This window comes from Coloeus monedula, assembly GCF_965178545.1.
Source record: "Coloeus monedula genome assembly, chromosome: 8".
Classification (NCBI taxonomy): domain Eukaryota; kingdom Metazoa; phylum Chordata; class Aves; order Passeriformes; family Corvidae; genus Coloeus; species Coloeus monedula.
The window spans coordinates 24,126,344-24,144,980 of NC_138788.1; the positions used below are offsets into that span (position 1 = coordinate 24,126,344).

At 36.8% G+C, this 18,637-nt stretch overlaps 1 protein-coding gene across 1 annotated transcript in view; it reads right to left on the minus strand.

Moving 5' to 3' along the window:
- LOC309575335 (adhesion G protein-coupled receptor A3-like) overlaps window positions 1–18,637 on the minus strand; it is a gene marked incomplete at its 5' end in the record, with an annotated part of 260,286 nt that overhangs the window by 193,290 nt on the left and 48,359 nt on the right. The window lies entirely within an intron of this gene.

Below are 18,637 nucleotides of genomic sequence, written 5' to 3' on the forward strand. Positions count from 1 at the left end.
AGCAGCGACCTTAGTCAGAGAGCTATGTCAATATTACCATCTAGAAAGATCACCTTCATCTCCAGTTCGCCTGAGCACGCACGGTTCCCTCATATTGGTTAATGTGCTGCTTGGCTCAGTGCTGTGACACTTCAGTGCAGCTGAGAAGCTCCGAAGGTATTGCTCTGCAAACCCTGATAAAATAGGCCATCTTCCTATACATTCATTTCTAACTCTGTCAAGCTTATTATAATAAATCCAAAGGTAGTGTCCTTTTAGTAGTAAAATATTTAGTGTTCTCTGTTTGACTTTCATTCCTCAGAATTATTTGGCAAGAAAGTTCTCTATATCCTCAGATAATTATCTCACTATTGGCCTCAGAATATTTTTTTAGCAAATGACCACACATGTGCCATGTCAGGCTTAGTTAATGATTAATAATGGGTACTATTAATCTGCCTACAAATTTTCATGCTCACAGTATTTTACAGATATATTGAGATTGACAGATTAGACCACACACAATAAATACCAGTCTCAAAAGCATGCAACTTAGCAGCAACAGGGAAGACAGGCAATATGCAAATTGGACCAATTTAAGTTTGTTCAATAATACACCTTAAACTCTGACTCAGTATAAGCTTACTTTGCTTCATATTCTATTATTAAGTGTTCCATGGGATTATACAAAATTTATTGACATGCTCATGCCCACACCTAACATGGGCAGAGACAATGAAGTTGACAACTATACTGAAACATACTGGAAACAGTAAGAGCGATTCCCATTATGACATCTGGATTTCTGAGAAAAAGAAGGGAGGATATTTGATATTTGTCAGTATCAGGTATTTGATACATCACCATAAAGAAAATGTCTGGATTCCTAATGGTAGCATTCTATAGCCTACAGCCCTTAAAACGTTATTTCTTAACAGTCTATTAATAAGTAAAATCAACATGAAAAGGTAGATAATTCTATAGTCCAATTACCAATTTTTTTCTATCATCTTATGCTTTGTATTTTTCAATTCATTCTGCTAAAATCACCTAATCTGACTTGCTTGTAGTAAAATAATTATTTCAGCAATTAATGCTTGTATTGCTAAGCTCTAATAGGTCATTCAGGACTGAAACAGAAACTTTTGTCATTCCACAAGACCAAAATCTGACATACAACATTCTTTTATTTTTCTTTTTTTCTGGGTTTTTTTCCCTCATTTTTATAAATTTTAAAAATAATTATTTTTTGCCTGATTGGCTAGATTCACAGTTTTTCTACATTTGAAAAATTACATGTTTTTTAAGTGACACTAAGATATTAGCATTTCAGGTGAAAATTTTTAATTTTTTTTTATTTAGTTCATTGTACAGCTTTTAGATACTCACTTTTAGGCATATTAAGCCACTGATGTCGTAACTCCATCATCGCATACACAGACCTGGTTATCAGAATTCCCACACTTACTCCCCAATGAATGCAACTGAAGTTCTCCCATCCATTATTTCATTCACTTGGACTATGTTAATTATAGTTCTGAGCCCTCTAAATATCTTTGAACTCTTTTCTCTTACTTTATGCACACAAACCCAACAAGGTACTGCAATAGAGGCTTTCACTGGGAATTTTCACACTTTGTATATGATACACACACACATAATGCACCAAGTGCACTTTGTTAGACCACTGATTGCACTGTTTAATACAATCTTTGCACAAACGTGATGTACATTGTTTAAAATCTTGCATCTCAGCCAAATCGAAACAGATTACTGGACTGTGCAAGACCCCATCTGAAACACAGGGACAAATTTCTGCCAGATTTCAAGTCTGAATATTTCAAATCTTAACATAAGTGTTGAGGGGGAAGGGGGGAATGGATACAAATCCCAATTTTGCATGATTTCTTTAAATCTTGGCCAAAACACATCTGTCCTCAGAAAGAACCCATCTGCTTTATAATGAACCTCTGCAAGAAGTTAGCCCCTGGCTTAACCTAAAATGAACCAAACAACAACGAAAAGATCTGATGAAATTATTCACACCAGGGATTAAAAACACAGAATTAGAACAAATCTGTACTAAGCTCTAAGAAGAGACTTCTGCTTATGGAAAGACAAAAAAGATCTCAAAATTAAACTTTTAACCTTTTAAGTGTTTCATTGGAGAATAAGTCCACATTTTAGAAGATTTAAAGAAAAATTTTTTTACAAATAATCTATATAATGCCACATTTGCCTGAAGGATGGCACCATTCTTTTAATGACCGTATCTATTCCATTCTAGGAAAACACAATATACAATTCTATCAAACAGCCATAAAAATAGGGCATAAAACATATTTTGAAAGAGTTCTATGGTGCAGTAAATTAGATCTCTTTTTCTCTAAAAAGAAATTTACAACCTGTACTCATCTTTCAACCGAGCAAACCAAGAATGGGTACTCAAATTTATAACGGTTCAAATTATAAAAAAAAAAAAAAAAAAAAAGAAAAGAAAAAGGAAAAGTAATTCAGAAGTATGGAAGATGTGCAGAAACTCAAGTGTTGCGCATTATTCTAAGCAAAAATCAAGCAGATCAAATGATTCCTGATGTACTTATGAAAATCGTGTTATATCAAGAATAGACTGGACTCCAGAGAAGTTTCTTTAGGATAAAATAAATGATAATTCTTTGGGTCAGGTAATAGTTAATCAGTTTTATGATGACAATCACTAATTAAAGGTTACCTGCAAAAAACATACAAAGGAACCTGGAAACACGCAGCCCAAATCATCAGGAGGTGGTGCAAGTATGCATAGGGATATTTTCCTTAGTGGAACTGTAACTTTCCTGTGCAAGGCATGTTCCCATGCCCAGAATCACTTTCATTGCCTCCATCTCTGAGAGGAGAAAGCAAAGAGGGGACAGAAGATAGAGACCTGCAGCAGTGCCTCGTATTTTGTTTCTAACAGTCCTTTCTTACACTGTTCCCTGAAGTCTTTCCTGTGATGTGGTTAGGATGAAAAAAAAAATAAGAAGCAAGGCAGTCACGTTCAACTTAATTGCATAAAGTCTTCTATAAAGTTAGGTAGGATAAAACTAAATAGGTACAGTTAAGTATAATAGTAATAATACCTAGAAATTCTTTGTTTCAGCAGTGTAATAAAATGAAATAAATATATGATTAGGAAGATACAAGCAAATAAGCCAGAAAATAAAGCTTATGCAATCCCAAATTTAACATACAAAAAATGCACAAAATATCTGACATGCAAAAGAGAAATGTCAATAAAGAACAAAACCGAATTGCTTCGCCTCTTAGCACTGGGGGACGTTGACAGCTTGCTGGGTAATTGGTTGCTTGGCTGTTCTGCTAACTTTCTGGGTGAGTGGTGGAGCAGAGAGGCTGCCTTCCTTCAGGCTCACTGCTGGCATATGAGCACTGATCTTATACATACATGCATTCTCCTTTTTAATTTCTTTGAACCCATACTCTTTCTCACATAGGAGCTTGAAAATTCAATGGGAAATGAAAGGCAATTGCACATAGAACAAATATTGCCAAACTGCCAGTGTTTTTCTATCAGTTCATACTTATCTTACATTAATTTATCCTAGCAACTGATACAAACAGTGCACTCATGTAGCTCTAAGTTAGAAATCTACTACAATCTCAATATTGAAACAAGAGAAGTACCATTTCTAGTTTTATTTCAGCCTGATTGAAGTAGGAAAGTCAGCAGCAGCTGCTCTCACAGTTTACTTTTTTTACATTAGCCCATTATTAAAGTTTGACAGTAAAATCTGTAACTAGTATAAAAGGCTCTTTCAGTCATTCTGCAAGACCGGCAATACCGTGCATGATCCCGTCTGCTTTTTGCTGGCTCACCACACTTCATTAGGGTTTGTTTTTCATATATCATCTTTTAAATGTTGAACTACACAATGACTTAATAGGTCATTGCAAAAGCTTTGGTTTCAGAAAATGTTAATTTCATGGAAATCTGACTGAGGATCACAAAATAGCGTAAATGCTGTTTACCCTTCCCAGCAATCTTGTAAATAGTAAGTTTTCCTTAAACCCAGTTAATGAAAACAGTATCCACATTTGCTTTTAGATGCAACTAACATACCAAGAAAAAGGGGCAATCATTGTGACTTCATACTGTACCACCAGTGACTTAAACAGCACACTACAGCAACATATACAAAAAATCTAAAACATGCAAGCATTTAAATAAATAAATAGAAATCACACAGGTAATGCTCTACAGTTCATTAAAAAATGCTAGAGTTTTAGTCAATTGAACCTCAACCTCACTATGACACATCAAGTATTTAAAGAAATTAATTGCCCAGGTTCATTTAGCAAAAGAAAGCCTAGTGCACCCCGAGTTACATGAGTTGAAGCAACAGCAGCAACAATGATGTACCTATACCAGCTTTTGTGTAAGTTGGCATGAGCCCAGAGCCCCAAAGAGTTCACGCTCGTCGCTGGCACATGCTCAGTTCCACGTGCCCGGTACCCAGCCCTCATAAATTATGGCTCTCTGTTCTTTGTAGGTATCAGGCAGTTTCGTTTCCCAGCCTGCACCTACTTTTTCCTTAAAATGCCTGCTAATGAAATAGCTACTCAGTGGCATTCTAGGTTTTCTCATGAAACATTGGCTGTTCCTGTGAAAAAGAGTTGAGCATTGGGGAACAGCACCTCTATAATAACACAGAGACACGGAAAAGCCACAATTGTTACTGAGAGACATTAGGTGGGATGAAGAATTGAAACTTGGCTTAGCTCACCTCTGTGAGCATGAAACCCTGATTCTTTTATCGAGGAATTGTCATATGAAAATGTTTTTACAGATTTTTGGGGGAAATGGGCCAAAAGTATGTAAGTATATAGGACTTCGTGAACACTTATGGAACTGTTTAAATAATTATTCAGGTATAAAATACTAGATGTAATAACAAAGTAGCTGTGTTACGGTATTTCAACACAATAAGAATAAGCAGAGAGAATAATGTAAGAACACACAATGACAAAGGGGCAGAAATATATTTTTTTGTGATGCAATTGATGTAAAAAACAAAGAACTTTTGGAACTTTTCAAAAAGAAGAGATGTAAAACAAGAAAACAAGACTTTAGGACAGGCACCCATTAGCACATCAACTCAACACAGAGGTGGGAAGACCAGAAAATTCCTTATGTAAGGAAAAACAATAGAAGAAGTTCTGCATAAAGACCATTTCCATCCAATATGTGCTACTGGTGACCCCTTACAAATACTTGGTCCTCCACCTCTGTGCTAATACTTACTATTATATAATACCATTTTTCTACTTCTGTTCTATGTTTTTCCTTTCATTGTCACTGCTTATCACAGACTTGAACAAGGCAAGCAGAAAAATAAGAAATTAATGAATGAAGGAGAAGTTATGTCAGAACTATTAGCTAAGATGAATTTTCTCATCTCACAGTAATACAGAATCTGAATACATGAGTAGATAGCTCTATGAAACCAAGGAGCAGCTGTTGTGCAATAACATAATCAATAGGGAAAAATGAGTGAAATGTCTCATTCTGTTCTGAGTGAAAGACATTTAATTTGACTTACACAAATAAACTACAAAGCAATCATCACAGACCGCTACTCAAACACCTGAATGCATGGAAATCAGAAGAGAAGACCTGTAACAAAAGGTCTGTACAGATGACTGAGCTTAAAAGATAAAAGAAAAATATGTTCACTTTACTGAATTCTCAGTTCTTGAGAGGGCAAAAAGAAAACTATCACCCCCACCCATCCAGCAATGTCAGCACTCAACCTGAAAATAGGGACAACAAAAATAAAAAATAGGACGAAAAGCAGGAATCGATTCAACGTCCTCAGCAGGAAGCTTTAAATTTTCACTGGGCTTCTTTAAGTAACCATTTGGTCAGCACTGGCTTGTTACACAAGACCAGAGAAAGCTGCTTTGTACAGACTTCCTGAGCCCTGAAGTCACAGCAAATTTCCCAAGGATATTTATTTACTGCATGTAGATGGTCCAGAGAGGTCTTTTCCATATTCAGCTGTATCAGTTTTACCATGAACATCACTTCTAAATGTTAAACTAAGCTGAAATTGTACTTATCTGAGTTTCCAATTAACTGGATTAAAATTAATTTTTTAGACTATAAAGAGAGTACATTGTCATTATGTATAAAATAAATCTTTGCAGATAATAATCTTACTCTTAGATACAATTCAGGCTTTGTGCCCATAATTTTTTTTTAAGGATATGTACAATTCATGGTTATTTTCATGATGTCACTAAGAGATTATCATATTTTTGGCTTGCTTAGATGAGAAAAGTGAGCATTACATCATGTTTATAAATGGTGAACCCTACAAAGAGAAAGGGATTAGTTTAAATTAAAGGATAACAGTACTATAAAATCATATGGATAAAAATAGGGTATGAGTACATTTAGATCATAGATAAGAAAATGCAGAAATAAAGATTTGGAGCAGCCTTGGAATTATTTGTTCAATTTGATACTGTTTATGCATGAACAGGGCTTACTATAGTTAGAATTGTGGGAGTTGTGACATGAATTTTTGCATATCCAGAGCTGAATCCTCCCCAGGCATTTTCAAGGACCAGTAACATTTATTTATTTCTCGCTTGATGCAGAACATGGCTTCAGGAGTTTCCCCTGCTCCTCCTGTTCCACTAAAAAGGCTAAGAGAGGGAGTACTGGATAGTTTACACTGGTAACCTGCTCTAGTCCAGTACTGAAAACTCAGTGCCTGTGTTGGTGTACCTTGCTGGCAGAGTCACAGCTAAAGAAACTGTCAGACTGGCTGAGGATTTACTGGTTACAGTGGCAAAAACACGTAAAAAGAAAAATTAAAAAACCCAACCTGGGGCACATTACAATTTCTTCTCCTGTGACACATTATAATTTTTAGAGTCATTATGTTGAACTCAAGTTCCAGTGTTCTTAATGGAGTGCTGGAAAGCTGTTAATGGAGTGGCTCATTTATGGTGTATATGATGAGAGGGAGAGCTGAAAAAATTTTCTTTTTATCCCTGGAAATTCAGGTTGGCTGCAACCCATTCTGGTCTTACATTCCTAAATATTTTTGTAAGTTCACATAACTCTGTACAGTAAGAAAGCTTAATACAGTATTTAAACTTTGCTCAAATGGGAGAATTGTCCCTTGTGAGGCACTTGCACTTCTCAGAAATACCTAAATGCAATTAATGGGACAAAGGGGAAAAAAGCATCAAATTCTCAATTTAGCTGCTGACATAGCACATAAAACACTGTTTTGTTCTGAACACAATGTACTTTAAACTGCCCTTTCAGCTGAAAAGCATGTCTTTAAGGTCTTTAAAAAAGTATTAACTTGCTTTGCATGAACAAACAAATGGGAATATTGCATGTAAAAAAAATGGTAAAACACACTTGGTGAAAGTAATAAATGTACCATGTGTCTAAGTACATATATTAGCTGTAAACCTTTCTTTCATTGGCTATTAATTATAGCATCATAGCAGAAATGTTACAGTTATGGCTGAGAGGGTATGCTTTTTAATAAATTTGGCTTTTACAGGCACCTACAGCTAAAATATTTTTTCCTGATTTAGCATCTTTCATACTTTTTCATAGACGGAGATTAATTGACTTTCAGAGATTCAAGTTGCCCCTTTGGCAGTTTCCTGGGTTATAAAGGCATGATAAAAACATTTTACTTATGCTTCAACAAGTTTCTTACATTATGTTAACTCAAGTGGCTTATTTTTAACTTAAACTGCCTATTTTTATCAGATGAATCTCACTACCATTGCATATACCAATTTTATTTCATTATTCCAAGTTAACAAGCAAATAAAAATATGCATTTTATTCCAACACAATGTTTCTCTCTGTATTCTCCTCAGCAAAACACTTTCTAAAGCAGCACATAGTGGAATTTTGTAATTCTTTTTTTTTCCCAGAATATGTGCATAGCTCAGACTATACAAACATCCTCTATAGCTCTCCCAGTCACTTTCCATTTCAAGAACGAGGCAATTTGTGTTAACACAAGACAGCTTATCATGTGCTAAGTCTGCATGCAATTTTCTCGTGAGAACAACCATTTTGTACCTACTTGACACACGCAGCACTATACTACACCCAACTAATCAATTCTGTCTATATTAAGAAGTGGGGAGAAAAACTGCCCACAGCTGTTATATTACATCAGCTTTCCTAACTACTTCAGACAACTCATTTTGGGGATTTTTTTTTTCCTTAAACTAAACTGGCATAAACCATAGCCCTTCTTTCCATTTCTTTTCAAGTCAATTCTATTTTTTTTTTTTATTTTGCCTTCTCAGACATTATTGGCAACGCACAAGCATCAGAGAACAAGCCATGCTTTCTGCAGGCATCCCCAGAAGTTTTGAGGGCAGCAAGCTCCCAGGGTCATTGGTACCCTTGGAGCATTTACAGACTAGCATAATATGAATGAGTAATAGCATGTTTTCATCTGAGACCTCACAGCCTAGTCTACAGACATGCACTTTTGGCACACAATAACTTATATACATAGGGGGTTTTGTACTTATAAGTAAGCAATTGAGAAATGTCTGTCAATTGATATCAAGTCAGAGATGGAGACACAAAAAGAAAAGCTATCACTATCAGCAGGGCCCAGAAAACTCTCAGGGCAGGGGAAGGATTGAGTTTGGAGCTTCTCTTTGGACACTCACTTTAACCCAACACCATATGATATTGAGATGTTCCTAGTCAGAACTTGAGGTCTCACATTTTATGTATCAATACTACCAGGGGAGGCAACTTTTTTTGTCTTCTTGACAGTAAACATTTTAAAGACTATGTTGCATCTGAATATGACTAATATATAGTATTTTTTGGAGAGTGTTATTCCAGCCATAGCCTACAGCTGAGGAATCAAAACCACATAGTGAATAAAAGGATTCAGCTACCAATTCACCTCACAGTTCCCTTCACAAGATTAGCTCAGTTGCTGATGAACTAACACTAATTTTTATTGGCTTGGCTTCCCAGCATGCTTCCCTCTGATTTCATACAAACTGCACTAAAACCACATTTCTGTTTTTTCTACTGTTTCAACCAGTCTGCCTTTCTGCATAGAAACACAGCTTGCATCAGTCCTAAGAGGTATAGTTCAGCTTTATCAATCAAAAAAGATTCTATATTTTGTGAATACAAAGCAGTTGAAATGAAACACTGGTGCCTATGACAAAGACAGTCCTGCGAAACTGCTATCCCCCCCCCCACTGAACATTTTTATTTTGCCATGCTCACATTTCCAACAGAAATCTGTTTTGCTGGGGAAAAAAATGCAAATAGTTACATTCAAAAGTCCATCGACGCAGCCTGGCAAACCACTGACATCTTGAACACCAGTGCTATACCACGTCCATGCCAGCAGTTGGCAATTTTATGCCCAAGCTGAACCCACAGTTTCATGCCAGAACTGGAGGAATGTAATCTCAGCAGTGCACTCAGAGTGACGTGAACACCAGTCACACCCACGAGCAGCGCCTGCCAGGGAAGGCAGCACTGAGCAGGTCCAAGATCTCACTATAAACCACGGAATTAAGAGCATAGTCATCGCCTGGTAGCCCATGTTGTTCCTATCAGAGGGAAACAAGTACCCCACAGAACCAGAGAAATTAATGTGGCAGTTTAGGAGGCAAACAAAAAACATGCTTAAGGTATAAAGAAAGGACAAGAAGCACACCTGGTTCTGGACCCTTGCACTAGAACAATGGGACTGATTTACTAACCTTTTTTTTCAGACTTAATTACTGCTATTTTTCAACAGCATTGTAATATCCCAAAGGAAAAATTCTCTCTAGAATTACTGCTTCTTTTGCACATTACAGCATAGCAGCTCTACAGCAATAGACATACAGGGTATTTTCCTGTTGTCTCATTCTCTAAAATATAATGTATGTGATGTCTAATAGTCTGTATTGTGACTTTGTAATGGTAAATAACAAATGAATAGAGGGAAAAATGCATTATCTTTCTGTCACACTGCATTACAAGTGCTTTGATAGATACTTCATGGTTTTGAGACTTACATACGTACAGCCTCTTAGAAAGAGGGTAATATAATTTTACTTTTAATTTCTAACTCCTATGTTTCTGACAGTCATATTAAGAACAGCAAAAGTCTTAAAACTCCTGATAGAATGCTAAATCTCTCTTTGATACTGCACAGTAGAACATAATGGGTTCTGGCATTTAGAGAGTTTGGGGAGGTTGTTTTATTTTGGTTGGTGGTTTTTTTGTTTATTTGGTTTTAGGGAGTGCAGTGTCAAAAAGTGTACATACTCAAGTTAGTCATAGGATGGGATAAAGAGATCCATAAAGGACCACAGAATTAAAATGAAAAGGCAATTTTTAATTAAGTTTGCCCAGTTTGACTTGTGACATTGATCCTGCCTCTGTTTCTCCTTCTCTGGTTTTTGAAAATTTCTATGCAATGATAGCAAATTGGATACCCTCCTTCTGTGCAATTCATTAAAACACTGCCTGCAGCAAAATGATACTTACTTTGAAAAGCAATTCACCCGGTACTCCTTTACCAACAGTGAGGAACAACAGTGGCTTTTCCACGTCCACATCCAAGGACTTGATATTTTCCAAGGTTCCTTAGGTCTACTGTTGCTTCTTGCTATTTAAGTAACCAGGCAGGTATTTTCAACAAGCATCAGTATCCTCTGTCTGGGCTTGGGTATTTGTGCCCATTAAGGCTTCTTCCCAGTCAGGGCAGGAATGTACATAAATGATTCCACATAAGGTAGAAATGTAAAATAATTGGCACTACACAAATACCAATATACTTTATCTTGCCTTCGCTCTCCTGATAAGCTGAGATCTCCCAGTATTACTAGATTTGGAGACATTAAATAAGCAATACAGATAAAAAACAGAGAAGTAGAGAGAGATTAAGTGATGAGACAAAAATTGAATGAAAATTTTTAAAAAAATCTCTAAAATAAGACAGTCCTTCATTTCCCATCATTTCTCTCAAATAAAAGACTCTTCTTTCACAGATTTTCTTCTTTCAAAAGACTCTTGTTTAACATCAACATATAAATATTGTATTACCTAACCATCAGAGACTTGCTACAGCATGCATAAATTTCCCTATTTATACAAAGTCCTTTATGATTAAGAAGGATGGTTTTCAAGTAAAAGATCTAGAAGTTAAAAAGCTGTATTTTTAATTGAATGCAATGCCTAAAATATAACATCTTCCAGAATCAGATAATGACAAAAGAAATCTGTCAATAAATAAATACAGTCAGGTAAAAACTTTGTTCAACTCACACAGTCAGTTAGAAATCGTTACACAATTCTAGCTAATTAACTGATAGGGGAAACTTCTCATTGTAAAATTAAATTTTATTTTCAATTACCAAATTTGTGGTTTTGCATGATTTACCAGATGCAATTCAAATGTTGTAAATGTTAATGAGGAACTCTTATTTGATGCTAAAAAAACCCCTTGGTAGTGAGGAACTGAAGGTGTTCTGGTGCTACGAGATCATTTTCATATCTCCTTTCAGTCTCATATCAGGCTCATACCAATCTCACCAATCCATGCCATTAAAATTTTAAAATACTAAAATGATTTTATAGAAATTGTATTTTGTAGAACTAAATTGATTTTATGGAAAGGAATACTCTTTTTTGACATGCATTTAATTATTTTTCAATAATTCAACCATATGTTACAATTGTCATTGACAGGTACATGAAGTTAGATATTTAAAGAGCACATTCATTTAAATGAACATCTCTATCTTCTGTCTGTACCAGAATATATCTGACACTGGCATTATTGAGTAACATGACCAAAATTACCACAATGACAGAGAACCAAGCACCAAAGAGAGGCAACTTATGTTCTCTTGCCTCCTACGTTGCTGCAGAAAGGCTGCTGGGAATGCCCTTTTAATAAATACAGAAGGGGGAGTTGTGGGATATGCCCAGCCACTGCCCTGGAGGGATGTCTGCTGAGATAAGAGATTTCGCAATCGCCCAGCAGGACTCCCTAGAAAGGAAAGGACTTTTGAGTCATGGTGAGGGAAAGTAGACCCACAATCCTTTGGGAGACCCTATGCAGATCTTTCTGTAACCCATTGGTCTGTCCCAGACCCTCTGTAACCCATTGGTCCCCTTGCTGATCCCCTGTATCCCTATAAAAGAAGACCAGTTCGCCTCTGTAGGGAGGAGAGCTCGTTCCTGGCCTCCCTTCACCGGAGGGAACCCCCAATAAAGCTCCCTTCGTGCGGAACCAGCCACACGGGCCTCTCGTCTCTCTCTCCGGTCTGGTTTGGCCTAGAGGCAGCCCTGCAGAGCTGAGCTGGAATCACGAGCTGATAATCACTAAAGAGCTGATAGCTTCTGCAAGGGCTCCTCTGCCAGCAGCTGAGAGGAAGATACCAGACCTCGGGCAGGCGATTCCTTTCGGGACCATCTCCCCGGACCGGTCATCTCTTCCTGGGTCGCAGCCACGGACTCCACCACCAGCTGTAATACCTGGGCTGCAGCCACCACAATGACAGACTGGCCTCAGGAGATGCAGGAGCGCCAGGATGGGCAAGGAATCTGGTTCTAACCCAGGGATATGATAAAAGCCCCAGAACAAAAATCTTACAGCAGGTGACTGTGGCATTTACTACCAATGAAAAAAAGAGATGGCTAAGGAGCTGTGTGTATTAAGCTCTGAAGAATACAGTTCAATTTACTAGCTTAACACTCATTTTCTTGGTAGAAATTGCTTTTCCCCATGCTCCAGGATGAGCCTTAAAAACTATTCATTCCACAAAAAGCTATTCTAATTTTAGGCGATAAATGATTATTATATGCATAACTATTTTCTTTCCTCTTTCTGATCTGTCCACTGCCTACATTCACTGGTTTCTTTTCTCTTCCAGTATTTGTAAAGCTCTTCATCTCCTGAGCATCTCCAACCCTCCAAACCAATTATCTGCAATACATGTATGTCTGAATGAACCAGTACCTTAACTTCAGTAATTCATGAATTTTCAGAACTTTGTTTTTTAAGCTCAGTATTTACAAATGCCTTTGTACAGACTATACTGCAGGCAAACATACCTATCAATTAATATCAACCTGCCAGCTCCATTAGCTGCATTTACGACTGACAAAGGGAACTCTCCTGGCTCATGCAAACACTGGCATCATCATAATTAAAAAGATAATCTCTTCATCTGACACTGAAACCAAAAAGGTAACTCAAAATTCAATGACTGCTGAGAGGAACATGATTTGTCTTCAGTCTAGTTTAGAGTACAGGCACAAAGCACAGTCTTGCTCCTGGAGAAAAATCCTTCCCCATGACTATTCCCATCCTTCTGCATCTACCAGAATATGATTGATCACTTCAAACAGTAATGCAGCCTAATGAGCTTTTGTAAACAATTACAAGCCAACACGGTAAGAAATGTTACATGGAAATCTGCTTAGATTTCCTTGGGTGTCCTAGACACAGCACTAAACAAGAAAAAATAATGGTTGCAGGACCTGTCCTTTTGTTCTTTGAGAATAAAGAAATAACTTGCTATCATTACCAACTAGACCTAGAGATCCTACTAAATCCATGCAGGATTTGAAACGCAAGAAGTGGAAAGAAAACTTCAGATGCTTGAAAGGAGTTTGCATAAGAGCTTTCTTTCTCCGTATTTCTCCAAATACAAAAACTTGATAAAACAGAATAGTTTTATTCATACTACAGCTATTTACACAACAAACAGCCCTAAGAAACAGACTTTTAAATTTCCCTTTCCTTGAGTACCATCATAGCATTTCTCTAAACACACAGTTCAGTGGCATTTGAGGTCTCCAACATTATTAACTTATTTTCTATTAAAAGTGCCTGCACAGTTAGGGGCACACTCCTCAGCTGCAAGATCTTCTAGGAAAAAAAAAAAAAAAAAGCCAAAAACGTTGCACAGCTGGATCATGGCTGTCAGTCTGAAATATTATTAGTTCATAATAACCAGTATTTTTCTGTTTTTACAACAATCAAAAAAAGAACACGTATTTCTAAATTTATCCTATGAAGTTTCTAACTTTAAAGATGTCATACGCAATGTGTTGAAAGTAAAATTGTTTAACAATTTCTTTGAGCATATTTCCAATCCTTCACAGTACCTAGGAAGAACATCTGGTTCTTTGTATGTGTGCGCACATGCACATTTCAAATGTATGAGCAGGGAAAAAATGAAGAGGACAGTAATTTAGAAAATGTAAATTGCATGTTTAAAAATGTCAAACCTTTTTATTTTATGCTTCCATCACTTGAATTTTGCTAACGAACTTCTAAGTATCATATTTCTGTAACAACTGCATAACAGCGTGTTTTTTCTATGGTCTGATTTGTTATGCTCGTCTTTCTAGCCCTTTTCATCCCTCAGTAGAGTGTGTTATTACACACCACAACATATAGTTGCAGAATGTCCCACTGAAATCTTTTTGAAGTAGCTTTTAGGCAATCTTGTCTGATAATAACTGAGGACAACCTGTGGCTGTGCAGCACTGACACGTGATTGGTAACTTCACACTACAGCAGCACTTAATAAAACTACACACCACCTAAGTGAGGCCTGGTTGAGTAAGACATCTATAGCACTAAAAAAATAAAACAAAAAATAAATTCAATGCTAAATGCTTAAAGATACTTCAGTATTATTTTTCTTTGTCTAGAAAATGTAACAAAGTAAGTTTCTGTTAAACAGTCACTGCTGCTTATTAGTGCCTGGCATGCTTTTCTTCTGGCTCAACTGTGAAAAATATGTGTAATCTTGCCTAGTGATCTTTCATCCTGATTTCCCAAGGAAACTGCTTATGCAACCATGGACTGTTTGTGTATGTTTCTTTATTTTTATTTTCTGGTTCCCTCCCAATAGCTTCTGAACCCGTTAGAGTTTCAGTCACTGGGACAAAGGAGCAAGTCTCAGACGTATAATGCTCCTATAAATCTAATGAAAAAGTGCATTTGGTAATGAAACAGAGGGAGAGTAACTTCATACACCCACTCCTGAAAATACTAAGCACACAATCAATCCCACAGCAGCAGGAGTCCACAGCGAGGAAGCCACAACAGGTTGCCCCAGTGAGAGGTAACATAGGGAGGTAGCTCAGGGCAGGGGCTGTCCAGGCAACTGTGGTGCAGTGGCTGCTGTGCAAAGTAAGAAAATTAGCAGTGTGGATAATAGCTGAAGTGCACATTGTTTTGTGCCAGCTGGCACCAGGATGAGGGCAAAAGATTTATTTCCCTAGTCTGGATCTTGGCTTTAGGTCCAGCACAGCTGGAGCACCTGGCCCAACCACATTGGTCTCTGCCCTCAGAAGCATCCCATGGACTATGGCTGGCCAAATATTCTCAGGCATAAAAAGCCTTGCCACAGCTGGCACTAATACTATTACTTTGCTGCACACTGGAGGGGGATGGGAATGTCTTTGGAGCAGCATCAATACCACATACTGCCATGATAAGGCATCTGCAAGTAACTTGCTAACCTGCACTAGCCTATGATTCTTTGGGTAATAGCATGCTTAACCCCATGCCCAGAAGACAAAAATAAGTAAATAAAAATAAGTCTTAAAGAAGCAAACGATCACAATTTTTTCTATTTAATATGTCGTTCTGATTTATGGAATAAGTACACCATCAAATTACATAGACAATTCAGTTGTTCACACCCCTCCAAATATTTTACTAAATGAGAGCTTTCAGATTTCTGAGACTTACTTGAAAGGGCTACCTCGCTCTTTCATGGCTTTGAAAGCCCAACTTGCCTTTCTTGTATGGTAGCCAGAGCATAGGAAAAACTTATTTAAATGTCTGTGATAACTCCTGCTGTTCTGGGAAGGCAGGACACTGACTGCAGACAGGGAAAGCACCAGAACTGAAATCATTACAAGCTGTCAAGTCTTTGCCCTGAGCTTCAGATCCAAACTGAATTCTCAGCCTCCTGAATGTGAAGCCAGCCATCTCCACAGGGTGTATCACAGAAATGGGTTCAAGGCGTGCATTCTCATTTATAGAATTTATGGCCTTTAAGTCTCTTCTGGTTAAATTCCACGCAGCTCTTCATATTTTAACAAACAGTTCCTTTACCACACTTGCTTCAAAAAAAATCTTATTTATATTCTTACCCACACTTCTGATTTTACTCCAACTCAAGGACCATATAACTGGGCAGCATTATCATATCTAAGTTTACAGAAAGTTTTTATTCTCTCATGGTATTTAAGTTATGATCTTCACTTCTTAATGTCACTTGTTAGTACTGCAGTGTAAGCTCCGTGGCACAGAGGCATATCATAACCCAGATGCCGTGTCACCTTTGTGAGCCAGCCTTTCCAAACCAGCACATGGCAGCAATTCTTTATTTCAGAAAACTGTAACTGTGGAGCGGGATTGCCATCTCTACAGATCACTCATGAGTCACTGTTCATAAATGTACATAAAACAGAAAGTGCACCTTTTGTGAGTCAGTGTTTTTCAAAGCATTTTTACAAAATGCCCAGTAAAGGTATTAATATTTCATGCATGTATTTTGATCATTATTATACAGTTTTTACTAGATATTATTGCATTTCTTGTTGTGACATTCATTGAAAAATAAAATAATAGGGGGAAAGTTTTCAATCACTTATTGGAGTAGGGCTTCAAACCATTCTTTACCCAAAAAGAGGGTTTAAGGACTCCAGAACAGGTAAGAGCCAGACTATACAAGTCATTCAGTTCCACCTGAAATTTCACTTTTCTGAAGTTTTACAGTTTGACATTGAATGATTTCATTTTCTATGTAAGCTAACACTCTTCTAACTCATGATCTCATGGTAACTGTAAAAAAAAAATTTTACTGACTTACATGACTCTTTCCTCTATGGCATTCACATTATTTTTTGTTCTGAACAGGACCACAAGGAGTGCAAAGCCAAATTAAATAAGTAATTCTTAACTCCAGCACACCCGTGTTCCTAAGCACCTAATCTTGTAAACTTAATATTATTTTAAAGGAAGCTGGATTTTCCTGCTACAGTACTTCTTTTCAGGCAAGGAATGAAAGTTTTTGGTCCATTTTAACAAGTCACAGTAAAGACAACAGTTGCTGCCATAGTTCTCCATTTTGAGCACCTGAAGTACTGCTCTGAATTAGGTTCTGTGGAAAAGGCAAAGCTGGGGAAACCTTTGTCCAAGAGCTAGGAGCGCTCATCCAGCTGTAATTCATTCACACTCACCTCCTAGTAGACTATTCCAGCTGTTCTCACCCCTCCAGCTGAAACTGGGATTTCACAGATATTGATAAGAAGCATATGGGGCCAGACTGGCCCCAAATGAAGCAGAAGTAGAGTGGCTGAATCATGAGAATGTCATCACTTGAATTCCAGTCTTCAATTAATGGATCACTCATGGATTTTATATTAATACTATAGCCAAACAGAATTATAACCAGAGGAGATGATATTCATTTTATCTGTACTGTTTTGAAAAATCAGTACAGGAAAATGAAAATGGTTTAGATGGAGATGGTACTTGAGGCTACACACCTCAGGCACTTTTTCTGTTTTCTCACCGTTCTTAGTTTTGCTTGTAATGTCTTTTCAGGTTGAAGTATTTATCTCACTAGTTAACTAATAAACTTCTTAAAAGTACACACTCATATAATTTCCCAATGTAAATTACACCCTAAAAAAAACCTCAGAGGAAATGTTTTCCTTTAGTTCTAAACACTACATTACTTACATTTACTTATATTACATAAGAATTTAATTTACTAATTTCCCTTCTTGCAATAAATTCGTAATCCTATCCCGTGTTCTAAATTTTTTTGTCTAAAATATTTATAGACTTCTTTACAAACCTCATATCACTGTTAAACGTAGTATTAAACCAGTTAGTAAATAATACACCACTCTCCATTCTATACTATTTAATATTCCCTATCGTTTAATATATCAATATTTAACATTAAGGAAAGTATTTGATACAACTATAACTATATACAGAGAAAATCTAATATTACTTAGCATAAATGTTCTGACAGTCACTTTATCCAAACCCTTCAAGGTGCTTAAGGGATTGCTTGAGACCTTGAAATAAGTTGTTTATTTTTAAATCACAGTTAGGATATTCAAACATCTCAGTATGGTATACTTACCCACTTTATTCCACAACCATAAACAGCATGCATATCACACACATCTATAGCAAAACCCGTTGATTTTCATATGTAATTTCTTTGCATATGGAAATAGTCATACCACACAGAATACATTCATGCATTCATGAATGTAGCAACTATTTTATATCAACAGTTCTACATAATAAAGCTATTCTTACAAAGCAGTATAAAAGTAATTCAGCTCAAGCTGCAGGAGATATTGTAAGATAGGCATGACATAATTACTCATTTTAGATGTACTGGCACCAAAAGTTGCCTAAATATATAAAAAGTCGCCTTTTAGGCTTGTTCACAATTATTCTCACATGACTGACCTATCTATACAGAAAGTAGTGTTATACTATAGCTGTTACTGCTTATTTATTTCCATTGAAGTTTCCAAATGTTTTCTTCCTAACTCATTAGCTGCTCC